Source organism: Moschus berezovskii, chromosome 22 (genome assembly GCF_049115385.1).
Source record: "Moschus berezovskii isolate FMDL1 chromosome 22, NW_MosBer_1.0, whole genome shotgun sequence".
In the NCBI taxonomy this organism is placed as follows: Eukaryota; Metazoa; Chordata; class Mammalia; order Artiodactyla; family Moschidae; genus Moschus; species Moschus berezovskii.
This window is the reverse complement of record NC_142481.1, coordinates 45,568,652-45,583,225: the sequence shown is the minus strand read 5'-3', so window position 1 is coordinate 45,583,225 and position 14,574 is coordinate 45,568,652. Positions and strand designations below refer to the sequence as shown.

At 51.3% G+C, this 14,574-nt stretch overlaps 1 protein-coding gene across 4 annotated transcripts in view; it reads right to left on the bottom strand.

Moving 5' to 3' along the window:
• Positions 1 to 14,574, bottom strand: part of ZNF423 (zinc finger protein 423) — a 346,670-nt gene that overhangs the window by 239,874 nt on the left and 92,222 nt on the right. The gene's annotated exons all lie outside the window — the stretch shown is intronic.

The window sequence follows — 14,574 nt, the reverse complement described above, 5'->3', positions numbered from 1 at the left end:
CCTTTCACAGGTAAGGCACCTGGCCTCCAGCCAGGGGGCTGTAACATCCCTAGCCCCCCACAGATGTTGACGTTGACATCCTGACTCCTGCCCAGTGCACTTCCCCATGGAGCAAACATCCAATCTGAGAAATAAACAGGGCCCAACAAGAACTAAAAATCCATGGCAAATATTACATACAAAATATATCAGTCATCCCAATAAATGTCAGTGGATTAAACTTGCCCATTAAAATACAGAGACTTGGAACCGAAAATCAAAGCGCCTGTCATCTCTTCCCACAGTCTGTCCTGGGAAACAGATCAACCTGTGCGGAAACTAGCGCTTATTTAAACTAAAGAGAGAAATCTCTACTACATGTAAAGATATTGATGCAAACATACATTCATATGCAAAGGTGTGTGTATGGATGTGTGCATGCGTGTGTGTGCATGGATGAGTGTGTGCGTATATTGCCCATAACATCACAGTTACAGAAAAAGCTTTCGGCACACAGCCCTTAAACCCCCAAGGACTGGTCGCCAAAGGAAGAAAGAGGAACAAAGCAAAGAATGCATTTGATTTGAGGTGGAAGCCACAGTCCTACAAATATTTCAATTTAGAAATAGATAATGTTATAAGGGCTCCGTTTCTCCCGTCTGCACAGAACGTGCACTTCCAAGCACCCGACATCAAGAACCTACAAACACAAATCAGCTCATTGGAGAGCCAGCTGCCGCCTTCCGTGGCGGGGAACGTGGCGTGACACGCCGCTTAGAGCTGCGCAGAGGCAGTAAAAATCAATGTTTCCATTTGTGGCCCATCAAAACATCTCTCTTCTTACCAATTAAGGGATGTACAATTTTTAGGTTCTTTTATTATCAGAACACGCCAACTCCTGGCAATACAGAAATCCCATTAAAAGCCAGGCAGCATATTTATCTCAGGAAATCTGATCTGCTGCTGCGGCGACGGCAAGAAATAGAAAGCAAAGAAATGAGAAATATCATTTGGAGCCTTCAATATTATAAGTCATCACACAGCCATGGTTACACAGTCAAGCACCCGACTCTGAAATTCCTGGTTCACAGTCTCTTCCTTTAACAAAAAAAAATGTTCTGAAGAGGGAAAAAAGAACCATAATTCCCACTTTATCTACTACACCAAGTCTCCAGATAATAAGTTACATTCAGCACCACGCCGGTGCTACTTTACTTAACACACAGTTTAATAGACATATTTAAATTATCCCCTTGTTATATTTTTTTTGCCATATTTACTTGGCAGCACTTTCCATAATAGCTCATCTAACCCACAACTGGAACCACAAACATTACAATGCATTTGATCTCTTTAAATCTGGTACATCCTGTTGACTCAGGAGCAGATAAATCAGAATGTCAACTCGTGGGTTTTTATAAGGCAAAAACCCATAAAGTCATCCAAGAGTATAAATCTGTTTTAAGGAACTGTCACCTCCCCGCCGCTGTCTCCTAAATGGGAAGGCAAGGTGGCTGCATGGAAAGGGACAGGAGACGGGACCTCATACCCGAGGTCCCAGGGGTCACACAAAGTACTGAAGGACTGTTAGAAGTGGGACTTCCCTGGAGATCCAGTCCCCGGGGGCCCCTCTGCTGCATCAACAGAATCAAGGCCTCGAGAGCAGGAAGCCCTCCATCCTGCTCGAAGGTTTACTCTGTAAGGCAATCTCGTGTGACCCATCTCTGAGCCTCACAATCGGGAAAAATGGTGTTATTTTTTCCAGCTTTCCTCAGAAAACTAAGGCTCTGAGAGGCCACCCAGAGCCACATAAGAGACTGAACCTACAAGTTCTGACGTGAAGTCACTCACCCTTCTCCTGGCCTGGACCCCAGACGCCCAAGGCCAGGAGACGAGAGCTCTGAGGGTGCCCGTGCCCTTGGGGCACCCTCTGGGTCTCCTCTTTCCAGGCCCACCCTCAGCGGCTGCTCAGTGAGCCCCTGGGGCCATCAGGAGCGGACCTTCCCCGCTCCCCTGACTCGGCTCTGGCTCCTCGGGGGCGGCCCTGCTGGCTCATGTCCCTCCCTCATCCAGACAGAGGCCCCCGAGAGTCCTCACTGAGAGCCCACAGGGGACGCAGAGCCCAGCAGCTGTCACCAGCCCTCCCAAGCCCCCACCCCAAGGGCTGCTTCAAGTTTCCATCATGGAAACCTTGAGCCTAAACTACAATTGACCCCAGGTCCCTGCAACCACCAGGTCCCCCAAAGCAAGATCAGTACAGTTCATTTCTCCACCCCAGCCTCCCGGGGCTGAGAAGGACTTCCCAAAAATGGGCCGCTGGGGCCTTTCCCTCCAGCCTCACCCAAGTTCTCTAGGGGACAGCCAAGGAAAGCCTAAACTAAACAATTTCCAACAGGGCCCTCTCCCCAGGGCCACGAGCTCGGGACAGGAAACAGACTCGGTACCATGCAGGCTGCCTTTCCGTCCATTAACAGAGCTTCTGACCTGCCAGGCCACATACTGCACCTCAGCCAACTCACAAGCTGGGTGCTTTCCTGTGCGCACACCACCATCCTTCTGCCCAGGGGTCCACCCAGGGCAGCGAGCATTACCAGCCGACCTGGTGCCCTATGAACTGGGCACCATCACAGCCCCATCTTCCAGCTGAGGAAACTGGGACTCTGGGAGGTGACGATGCTTCACCAAGGCCACAGGGGCAGATTTCAAAGACAGCTGTTATTGTTGTTCAGTCGCTAAGTTACGTCCAAGTCTTTGCGACCCCATGGACTTTCCAATGAGTCAGTTCTTCACATCAGGTCACCAAACTATTGGAGCTTCAGCTTCAGCATCAGTCCTTCCAATGAATATTCAGGGTTGGTTTGATCTCCGTGCTATCCAAGAGACTCTCAAGAGTCTTCTCCAGCTAGGCCTGACTCTTAACCACTCTGCTACATGGTCTCCCCACAGCAGAGACTCAGTGGAAAAGTGAGTCTCAAGTGTCGAGGAACCATCCTACCCTCCAGAGTCACCTGCAGGGTCCTGTTTGCAGCCCTCAAGGCCCAGCAAGGGTTCTGGTTGTTTCCAATTGTCTCAACAGCCACACAGACCTTTTGTTCCATCCCTTAACTTCAAGTGTATTTAGCCAAGGGCTTCACACTCCTGCTCCGCTGTAACTCTTTACCCACCTCACTCCCCCGGGCCTGAGTACCAAGGCCACTCAGATCCCCATCAGCCGTTCCCCAAGGTCCCCTTTCCTTCCCTGTTGGCACACTTAGCTCCACGTTCTCTCACAGGATGATTTTTCACCCTCCGCCTCCCACGGCAGCCGCACTCATCCTGGACGGCAGCAACAACTCCCATTCCATGTGCTACTACGGGGAAAGATCTCACTCTCTCCCATCAAAAAGAGGGACCCAGGACTTCCCTGGTGACCCGGGGAAAGAATCCGCCTGCCAACACAGGAAACATGGGTTCAATCCCTGATCCGGGAAGACCCCACATGCCGCGGAGCAACTAAGCCCATGCACCAACTACTAAGCCTGTGCTCTAGAGCCCAGGAGTCACAATTACTAAAGCCCACGTGCCCTAGAGCCCATGTTCTGCAACAAGAGAAGCCACCGCAATGAGAAGCCCATGCACCTCAACTAGAGAGTAGCCCCCACTCGCCTAACTAGAGAAAAGTCCATGCAGCATTTAGCACAGACAAAAATAAAAAAATAAAAGTTAAAAAAAGAAGAGGGATCGACATCCCCTCCACAATTCGCTTCTGGCCTTGATGACTCCTTCAAATGCTAGAATGCAACAGAAACTAGAATGAAGCCTCCCCTGGGTCTCCTGGGACACAACCCTTGAGAACCCAGCTACCCTACTATGAGAAGCCGAAGCCACATGAAGAAAGGGTGGGTGCTCCAGGCTGCCAGCCCCCTGCCAGCCCTGGGAACGAAGCATCTTGGACACCTAGCCCAGACAAGCCTTCAGAAGACAGCAGCCCCAAGAGCCATGTGACTATAACCATATAACAACTCTACTAAGTGAAAGCACCAGCCAAGCCCAGTCACCCACGGAACTGTGTGCAGTGATAATTGTTGCTTTAGGTCACTGAGTTTTCGGGTACCTTTGCAGCCATTGATAGCTGCAACATGTCCCTATAAGCTCATGAGGGCAGGAGCTCTGTTTGTTTTGCTAGGTACTGTCTCCCCAGCTCCTAGTACAGACACATAGTAGCCACTCAGTAAATGGTGAAAGAATGAATGAACTGATTTCAAAGAAACAAGACTCTGAATGTCAATACAGATAGAAGCAAGGGAAGAGGAAGCGGTTACAAGGCTGTTTATTGTGTGGTAAGTATTGAGTTCAACCATATGAAGTTGCCATCTTTGTGGGTCAAAAATGCCAAATACTGGCAATCTCAAATGGTTCAACCTAACATATGATGGGGTCAATCTGTTCTGCCAACTTCTTCAAAGCAGGAGGAAGACGGTACACCTACACGGGCTAATCCCTCTACACCACACCAGAGTCCCTGAGTCCAAGATAAGGGCTTGGGGGACCTTCTATGAGCAAAGAGCGGCAGTAACAAAACGCTCCATCTTCGCTGCCTATGATGCAAGAATGGTGCATTTCCCCACCCAAGCCAGGTGCTGCCTCCCCTGGCACCCTGAGTGATGCTGGTCACCTCAGGTACCTTCTACCTTCGCATCCTCCCATCCCATCATCACAGTGAGCCTGTGGGGGAGATACAGTTGATATCTCCCCTCTCCAGAGGGGGAAGCCAAGGCTCAGGACCACACACAATCACATGCACTGGGAAGGGCAGAGCCTGGAATCGAACTCAGGTCTTCTGCCTATAATCTTGACTCTTAACCACTACACAGGAGGGAGAAAAAGGGAATGCCTGTGAAAGTGCTGAGCAGGGGACAGCTGGCTGAGTCCAATTGCCAGAGAAAGAGAAAGGGGAGAGGCCCTGGGGGGCCAGGCTGCCCACAGGCTGCCAGGTCTGGGAACAGGACGTTTCCTACCTTCTCAGCCAGGCTTCTCGAACTCATGAGTCAGGACTGTCAGGGCCTTGGCGATCCCCAGGGCCAGTTGAGAGAGGCTCAGCCTGAGAACACCCGTGAGGGCCTCTTCCCTCTGGCCCCAGTCCCCACCAGCACAAGAGTCAGAAAGAGCCTCAGCAACAACGCTGCCTCTTCTCCTTCCTGGGACCGACTGTGGGGAACAACCCGCCATCAAGGGTCCTGGGCACCCTGAAAACCAACCAGGGACCACTGAGGGTCTTGCCTCAGGGGTCCCAGGGCTGAGGACCCACCCAGTAGAGGCAGAAGGCCAAGAGCAGCCCCCACACACCCAGGATACAGAAAACAAGGGAAGCATATGAGAGTCGTGAAATACTCCAGAAGCTACAATCACACCCGTTCATCTCTGCTCTCCTTCATTCAACCGAGATGCATTGATTAGGCACCTACTGTGGCCCAGGCATAACAAACATGTATCTGCAACAACATACAGTCTCTTTCATCTCAGTGGCCTCAAAGCCACACAAGGCCTGGCACAGAAAAGATAATTAATCAACATGAGGTGGGTGAAAGAGTGCCCAGTGAAGAAACGGAATGCCCCATGGGAGGTACGGGTGGTTAAGTGCTGCAGCCTGGGCTGGGGTCACTCAGCACCCTGGGTTCCAGTCTTAACTCTAGGACCACCCACTTCAGCCCATGAGTGACTCTGACTCCCACCCAAGGCTCAATCCCTATGTGTCAACAAGCCTGATTGTGATGGACACCATCCTCTCCTGCTTCAAAAGGTGGAGGTGAACGAACGGCCATTGATTCAAGAAGACTTGCGCCTACAGCTACACACAGATACAGGTAAGCCCAGAGCCCTGCGGGGTTCTGAGGAGCTCAGGGGAGGCTGGAGCAGAGCAGATGGGCAGAGAAAGATATGGGCAAAGCTGCAAGACAAGGGTGCCAGGGAGGGGCAGAGGGGGGCATGAGGGCCAGGACGGCGCCCACGAGAGCAGGGCGGAGAGCCATCCCTGGAGGCCAGCCTCCCCACCTCCCACCCCAATCAGACCTGGACAGGAGGCCGCACCACCCATCTCTGCAGAAATCAGCAGACCGTGAATTCTAGGTATGTCCAGAGCTTGATGAGAAAACCCAACAGGACAGGGAGCACCAGGAGTGCCAAGTGTAGAGGAATCAGCAGGGCAGAGGGAAAGACGCTGTTCCTGCAGAAAGATGGCTATGAAGCAATGACACACATGAGCAGCAGACAGCTGGAGTCACGTTCCAGGGCCTGATGGGGTAATAGAGAAACAACAGAAAGAAGTCCAGACTTTGGAGCCAGCATTTCTGGGTTCAAATCCACAGGCATCACTTCATAGCTGGGAGACCTTGGATAAGTCACTTGCCCTCCAAGAAAAATTTTAATGACGTTAAACTGTTTTAATGAGATAGTATATACAAAGCCTGACACCTGGCTCACAAGGAAGCTTGCGAAAACAGTAGCCACAGTTACTGTCTTATTTTGCTGTCATCATTCAAACACAGGCAGCATCACTGCTCAGACAGGAGGGTGGAGACACCATGCCGCACGAGACTCTGGAAGAAGACCTCACAGGCTCCTGAGGGTGGAGAATGTAAGGGTACATGCCCCATGGAAGGCACAAAAATGTCCAAAAGAATCCACTGCACCAGGAGAGGAAAGTCCTGGCCTTGAGTCCAGGCTCCCCCACTCCACACTGTGTAACCCGGAGTAAATGACAAGCCCACCTCCTCCAGGAAACAGCATGACCTCTGCCAAGGGTCTGCCCCAGGGGCAGGCAATGCGTATGTGTTTACAATCCACAAGCCCGCTTGTCCAGCACTCTCCCCCTGTACGCTGTTCGGGAGCCTCCAGACAGACTTCACAGTCCAGGCAGGTGTCTGCCACTTCCAAAGTGTTTATCCTGGAGCAACATTTTCCTTTAATAGCGAATGCAGGCTCCGTCCTAACAGCCCGTGTGTTTCCTACAAACAGTTTCCCCAGCAGCACGTTTCCTGAAGGCCAGCGTGGGAGGAAGCACTTTCGGAACCTGGGCAGGAGGTCAAACCCCTGGCTGAACCTCAGCTCGGCGCTCGGGCCCGGCTTGTAGAGAAGGACACGTCTCCGTGAACACTTTCTCACGCACGCCTGGGCGGGTGGGACGAAGAAACGGAGGAACTGGCCCGGGGCTGGGCAAGGAGCCTGCCAACCCCAATTAGACACTCTGCTTGTGCATCCGCTGCTGGCCCCAAATTCCACAAGGCAGCCACTATTTATCTTCAGGTTTAAAATATTTGCAGTGCAGGCAGCAGGGTAACATTTAACACTCAGCCTAAAGGGTCCCCTTGGCAGCAGAGCTGTAGGCAAATATTTTAACACATAATTTGCTGTCCAAGTTCCACTTCTTAAATAAGGAAGCAACTTCCACAAGCTGTCTTGGGGGTTCGGGGGGAGTGCCTGTCACTCCCTTGTCAGTGTTGATGGCTCTGCGGATGGGGTTTCAAAGCCACGGTCAGTCAGATACAGAACCTGAGGCTGCATCACACAAGCCTTGCCAGGATGGTCCATCCTGGCTGATGATGCCAGATTAGGTACAGGGCCCCCCTCTCCGCAGGACCGTGGTTGACCAGGAAAATGACAAGAACCTTTCAGAGAACGTCTCTCTAGTGGACAGGAATCCTAGAAGCCGAGGCCAAAGTGTGATGGCAAAATGTAATAGCACTCACTTTTCTCAGCCAGGACCTTCCGATTAATTTGCATCCTTCACCCCTTGACCCGTGTCCCCATAAGGGAGATATAACATTAGACCTTTTTCATAGAGGGCAAAACTGAGGCTCAGAAGGCCCAGACAGCTCACTCTGTCACTCAGATTATGAGTGGACCTAAGCTCACAACTCCAAGGCCCCCACCTTTGCACACACAAGTAGAATGGGCTGAGGGAGTCTAGGGGGAGACTATACACCCACCCAAGGAGGTGGTCCCTACTCAAATCATCTACAAAATCACCATGCAGAAAAGTGAGGCTCAGTACAGACATCATTTGTTCTTTTTTAAAAGAAAAAGAAGAAAAAAATCCATATTTTTCTGTGACGTTTCTGGACTTTTGAACGTTGATTTCAAATATTAAGAAATAAGGTGTGGACGAAACAATAGGCTTTGGAGGGCTAGATGTAACCTGGGGGGGAGGGGGTGTGGGGGGGTCTTTGCCGTGGGACACACCCAGCAAGAGTCTCTGGGTCCCCTTACCCAGACAGGCAGTTTAGCTGTGCAATAATGAAAGTGCCCCTTTTTTGGAGATTCAGGGCTGGGTTCAAGTTCCTCCCTGCATGACTGTGGTTGCTTATACTTCTAGGCCTTGGTTTCCTTGCCTAGAAAATGACAAGGATATCACTCCCTGACATTCCGATTGGAAAAGCTTCCTCTGAGGACTGTCATTCAGGTGACCTTGCCCCAGGCCCCTCCCACCCAAGCCGTGGTGAGCAATAAGGTTCCCCCAGACTGGAGCCATTATCAGACAAAAATCCTCCACATCTTCAGTCAGTCAACGAACATTCTTCTGAACACCTACTATGTGCCAGCCACTGCTCCAAGTGCTGTAGATGCACCAAAGAACAAAGCGAAGGTGCTCATGCTGCTGAGGCTGACACTGGTTACGAGCACCTTGCCGTGTGTGGGCAAATCCTGCTGAACAAAAGCATGATTCTCCCCTCCCAAGTGCCCAGCTCAAGCCACAAAGGCAGAGAGATGGCAGCTTTCTCCACACCCGGCTCCCAACTACGATGGGTAACGAAGGAGCAGAAAGAAAAGATGATGGATGGGAGGGTGGGAAAGCGGGAGGAGGGGAGAAAAGCAAACACCCCCCCCCCAAAAAAGGAAAAAAAAAATTATATTTTTCTAGCCAGTCCTGAACAGTGTCGCTCCTCCGAGCCTCACAATCTTAATAAAACTGATCTCTCCACATGCAGTAATGAAGAACAGTCGGACAAAGCCACCCTGGAACCATGAAAATTGTACGCTGTTACCGCCTCGTGACCTCCTGAGGCTGTGACCACACTGCCCTCTCCTTGCTGTCATGTTTTGTCTCCGACGGCCGCTGGGAAGGAAAAGATGGAGAAGCGAACCGGAGGTAGGCAGGGGAGGGAGGCCGTGGGGCAGCATGGGGAGCTCGATAAATCCAGCTAATTTGTGGCCAGCGCCGAGGCCTGGCGCTCCTAATTGCTCCTGGTCCAGGAGCAGAACTCAAGGTGAGGATGCTGGGGCACAAATCACCCCCGGAGGGCCATGGCAGAAAGAGGAGCCCTGTGGGGGTAGAAGAAGGGGCCCGGGACCAAAGCATACCCCCCGGACCAGGCTGAGTAAGAGTGGCTCAGGGTCAAAGGCAAACACAAGCAGTGCAGACGGAGGCCACAGCCCCCAGGCCATGCCAGGGTCGCTCGGGATACCGGCAGGTCCCACCCTCTCTGGTCTCATAGCTCCATCTGTCCATGAAGGCATGGGCCATGAAGCAGCTATTTTTAAAGCAGGGAACTTTAGTGACTCCTCGCTGGGCCAGGGGAAGGCCGGAGGGCAGAATGCCAAGGGTCACCTCCACACCAAGGAAGCCCTCCTCTGCTGTAGACCCCCGGGGTCCCACTGAGCAAGAGGTGGGCAAAAGTCCACCCTCACAACTCCTCTTCACTGCCCAGGGCTCAGCCCAAGGAAACTTCACCCCCACAGGGTTGGCCCCACATGCATTCTGGGTGCTCACCAGGCACCCCTTTTTCTCGCTCTTAGCACAGCAGTCCTGGTCCTTCTCTCTGAGGACACCCCATGGTCCCAGTGCCAGTGAGCAGGCTCAGGGCAGGCAGGATCAGCATCGGTTTTGCTCATCCGGCTCCCTTCCCCCACCGAGCCCTCAGTATAGAGCCTGGCACACAACAGGTGCTCAATAAATGTCTATGAGCCCAGCGGTCTGAAACGGCCCTTCCCACCCTAGCACTTCAAGGTCCAGCCATGGGTCTGAACATCTCTGGGAAAACTGGAGACAGTGGCAACAAGGACAGGAAGCCGGCCCAGGGCCCTGGGAGTGGAGAGGACTCGCTGCCCTTGGTCCTCAGGAGCCGCTGCTGGAACCCTCCAGCCCTGGGTCCCCTGGTCCAGCGGCCCCCCCCCGCACCCAGGGCCTGGGAGGCCAGGAGCCCCCACTCCCTCCAGCCACAGCGGAGGGGCTGTGCAGAGCCTTTAAAAATTAGCAGTGGGCGGGCCATGGAGACGGCCTGGTGTGCGGTGCGTCCTGGGGAACACTGAAGTGGCGTCTGGAGAGAAGGGAGCATGTCTGATGGAGTTGTGGCTGCTGAGGGAGAAGCCAGGGGAGGGGCAGGGGGCAGGGGGGCCACAGCCGGCTCCCCAAAAGCGGCTTCCATAGAAGTCCCGCCCCCCCACCGCTCCGGAGCGCGGAAGCCCCGCCCCCTGCAAGACCCCTCACCCCACATCACTCCACTGCATCCGCCGGCGCTAGCCCGCCTGCTTTCTGCCCACTTCCCTCCAGCCTCCGGGAGGGTGCCCAGTCCCACAAGTGGACTCTCAGGCATTCCGGAAGCCTCCAGAAATCTGGACCTGTGCGCAGCTGACAGGACAAAGCCAAGAGCCGACACAGCGCATTGGAGGGACCTCAGAGAAAGCCCCGCCATCCCTCAGGCGGGAGCCCCCTCCCCGGGGATGGATTTAAGCAGCGAGTGGGCCGGATCTGCACCCGCCAATCAGAGCAAGGGCTGCACGGAGCCCAGGAGGAGCGCAGACCTGGAGAGGATTAGCTACAGGTCAAAGGTCAAGTGGGCAGCGCAAAGGAAACTTCCAGACCCACCCCAGGGGCCCGGTGGCCTCCTCGGATGGCCAATATCCGCGTGATCTATATGCGCACGCACACCCACACTCGGCACCGGCAACCACCCCCGGCTCATCCTCAAACCGTCACTTAACTCGGATTTCAAACTGCTCGAGATGTTCTTTAGTCAACATGAAGCAGAAACCTTTTATTAAATGCTGCTAATTTTTTATTGATCACACTGTGAATCATTTCATTTTCCATTACCACAAATGTCTCCTATCAGCGCTCCACGATTACGCTTCTTTATTCAGTCCCAAGCAACTTGTCACTTTTAATCAGGTTGCTGGTTTCAGTATCGCTCAAAAATTAGAAAGTGGGATCTCTGTATCATGACTGCTTTTGTTTTAAAAAAAAAAAAAAAGTTTCCATACAGGAAGGGTTATTATACTTGGAATAAATATCCATGAATCAAATTCAAATGAAATTCCTCCCTGACTCTAACCAGTTTTAGCACTTGCTTTTATAATTTTTTAGGTTTATTTTCACGGAAAGACTATTCATAATTATTGCTCGTACTCTCCCCAAACACTTATGTTACTAAAGTGTGAAATGTCTTCTAACACAAAGACAGATCTCTGGGAAGTAATTACAGAAATGCATTCAGGGGCAATAATTCTATATTAGCTGTCAGCAGCAGACATCCTCTGAAAGGCACTTGTTATGAAGGAATTATTTGTGTAACCATTGAAGGCATGGCAGGCAAGCCCACACTGAAAGGCTGCGCCCGACCAGAAGCTTGGGCTCCCTCATCAAGGGTCAAATTAAGTTTAAATCATTACCTTGAAGCCAAGCAAAAGCGTACCTGACTGTCTATTGTGGAGACATTTTTTGAGATGCACTCAAGCGCAACGTGGTCTTCCCAGACCCAGCGTGGTGCAATTACCCTGAGTCTCAAAAGGATTCTGCCAGGAGCCTGTCACAATAGGGAGAGAGGAGGTGGCAGGGTGTCTGTTAAATGCTAACTCATGTCACCAAACAGAATTCTCAAGAATTATAAATTGCTGAGATGCCGCGCAGCTGACCCCCTCACGTTAAGAAGAGCCCAGAATATTACCAGGAAAGTGTAAGAATTTGCATCGAAGGCAAGAAAGGACTCTCTGTGGGGAGCCCACAGGGATGAAGTTGAGGGTCAAGGACCCAGTGGAGTATCTCCTCCCACCACTGAAGTTACAACTGGGGTCTGGGCAGCAAACGCAGATCCCTCTGGGGTGGAGAAGTAACAAGGGCTCATGGATGCAGCATTGGAGGGGACCAAGGAGGAGCCTACACTGTTGTCTGGGCTTGACCCGCAACTCTTGGCATGACCTTGGGCTAGTCCAGTCACCTCCCTTCTCTGAGCCTCAGTTTCCCATCTGTAACACCATCCTGCATCAACATTGTGTGGAGCATATTAATTGAGTGACTAGAAACAAAAAAGCTGCAGCCTTACCCCCATCCTGCTCAGGGCCTGGTTCTCCCACCTGTGAAATGGTGAGACTGATTCTGGAGCCACTAAAGGAGCCACCTGACCTAAGCATGGGGATAAAGAATGGGGAGGAGAGCAGAGTTTCTTCCCAGTTTGCTGGGTCCCACAGACACCTCGGGGGATCGCTGAGACCCTGGAATCTCAGCTTCCCCATCTTTAAAAAGGAAACACTGAAGATCACTGTCCTGGGTTGTGCTCAGAAATCAAAGTGTGAAACACAAAGCTAGCCTTCTTCAATCTGCTTGCCCACTGTTGCTGCCAAAGAGACAGGTGCTTTCTAAGAAAACTCAGGGCAAAAGGCAAAGGAGCTACCTTCCCCTAACACCATGGGGCGAAGCTACCCTGGGCGGTGCCAACAGTTAGCTCTCCTGCCCCCAGCCATAGCACCCTGATCTTCCATGGGGCCAACCCTCCCTAACTCCCACTCTGAGGCTCACTTGGGGCTGGCCTCGCCTCCAAGCTCCATCCAAGGATGGACGTGTGACCCAAGTGGGGCTGCTGAGACACAATTCAAGACATCTTCTGGGACCACTGGGAGAGCAGTTGCCTGCAGTGTTCAGATGGGGCAAGCAGAGCTGAGAGATGGAGAGAGAGGAAGCAAATGGTGTTGGAGACATGCCCTGTGACCCAGTCATTTCACGTCAAGGTTTCACCTGCTAGAAAACTGCACCTGAGAGTTAACTGTGAGAATATTCACCCCAGAATTATTTGTAATAGCCACACACACACACAAAAAAAAATCAGACCACATCTACATTTGCATGAATAAGAGATGAAAAGATAAACAGTGGTACATTCGCAGAGTGGACACCATGCAGCAATTAAAACCAATAAAACAGAGCTACACGTATCAACAAGGATTAATCTCCCAAACATAACAGAGACAGAGATAGAACGCAAGTTGCAAAAGAAAAACTGTGGTAATATAATAAAATACGACATTTTAGAATATCTGTAGAACATTTACAGAACATCTAAAACATGTATAGCAATAGTATTGATATACCATCCATATGTATTTCAAGAAGAAAGACAAATACAGAAATGATAAATGCCAGGCCCTGGGGGGAGAAAGAGAAAGATGACTGGGGGCTTCATTGAGTGAACAGAGCTCTGTTTCTCTTGCTGAAGGGTACTTGAGTGAGTGGTCATTATTCTCTTTTATGTATCTGAACTATTTCATGATAGAAAAACTATCATTGAGCCACTAAAAATGTTTAAAAGGAGGGACAGTGAATGAATTGGGGAATCACAAGGAAGCACCGAATTTTACATGAAGAAGCTTTCAGAAAAAGGACAGGAAAGCCCAGGTTTTCAGAATTTAAGACTCAAGGTACTGTTGCAAGGCCACGTGGTAAGTTGGTGGCAGAGCCTCGGCTAGTCCTTGGATCCCTGGACCCTACCTCAGCCCTGGGCTCCGCCCCCTTCATCCAACGTGACAGGGGTGGAGAGGGAGGAGAGAAGGGAGTTTCTGGCTTGAGAAAATACATGGTACCTAACCACTTGGTACTGGAGCAGGAATTTCTGTTTTGTTCGCTGCGGAATCCCCAGCAATTAGAACAGTGTTTGGCACATAGTAGGTACACAGTAACAACCATGTGTGCCAAATAGATGGGTGGATGGATAAATGGATGAATACAGACTGAGATGAATTAAAGTCATGTACATCCACTCCTTAGAGCAGACCCTCCTGGACAGAATCCCTTTGCTGTACCACATCATGGCAGTCATTTTTAAGCAAATGCTGATTTTCCACCTTCGTGTCTTTTAAAAAAAAAATCAATGCTTCAACTCTGGCTTCTCACCAATTTTCTGACCCTCCCGTGGGCAGGCTGAGATTGTGAATCACGGCTGAGTCTAGAAAACCACCTTTGGGAGAAAGGAATGAAAAACAGTCTAATTTAAGGAGGAGCCAGGTACTACCTAAAGTGCATCCCTTCCTCCCCCCCCCCTACCTTTCCATGAATGCACATTGAATGGAAAAAATTACTCAAACTCTCTCTGTTGGAGAGCGTCTGATGGCCGGGTCGACCAAAAGGAACTGGTTGCTAAGAAATCACACCGGGCGACATCAGATGATCACTTGCTACAGGCAAGATATGGCCAGGGTCAGAGTCCAAAACAGTTTCTGGAAATCTTTCCAGCAAAAATCCCCTTTTCTGCACAGGGAGGGCAGGAAAAGGAGCCACCTTGTTGGGGACTTTCTGTGACACCTACCCTATGAGGTACGGATTGGGCGGCCTCAGTTACAGATAAGGAAACAGAG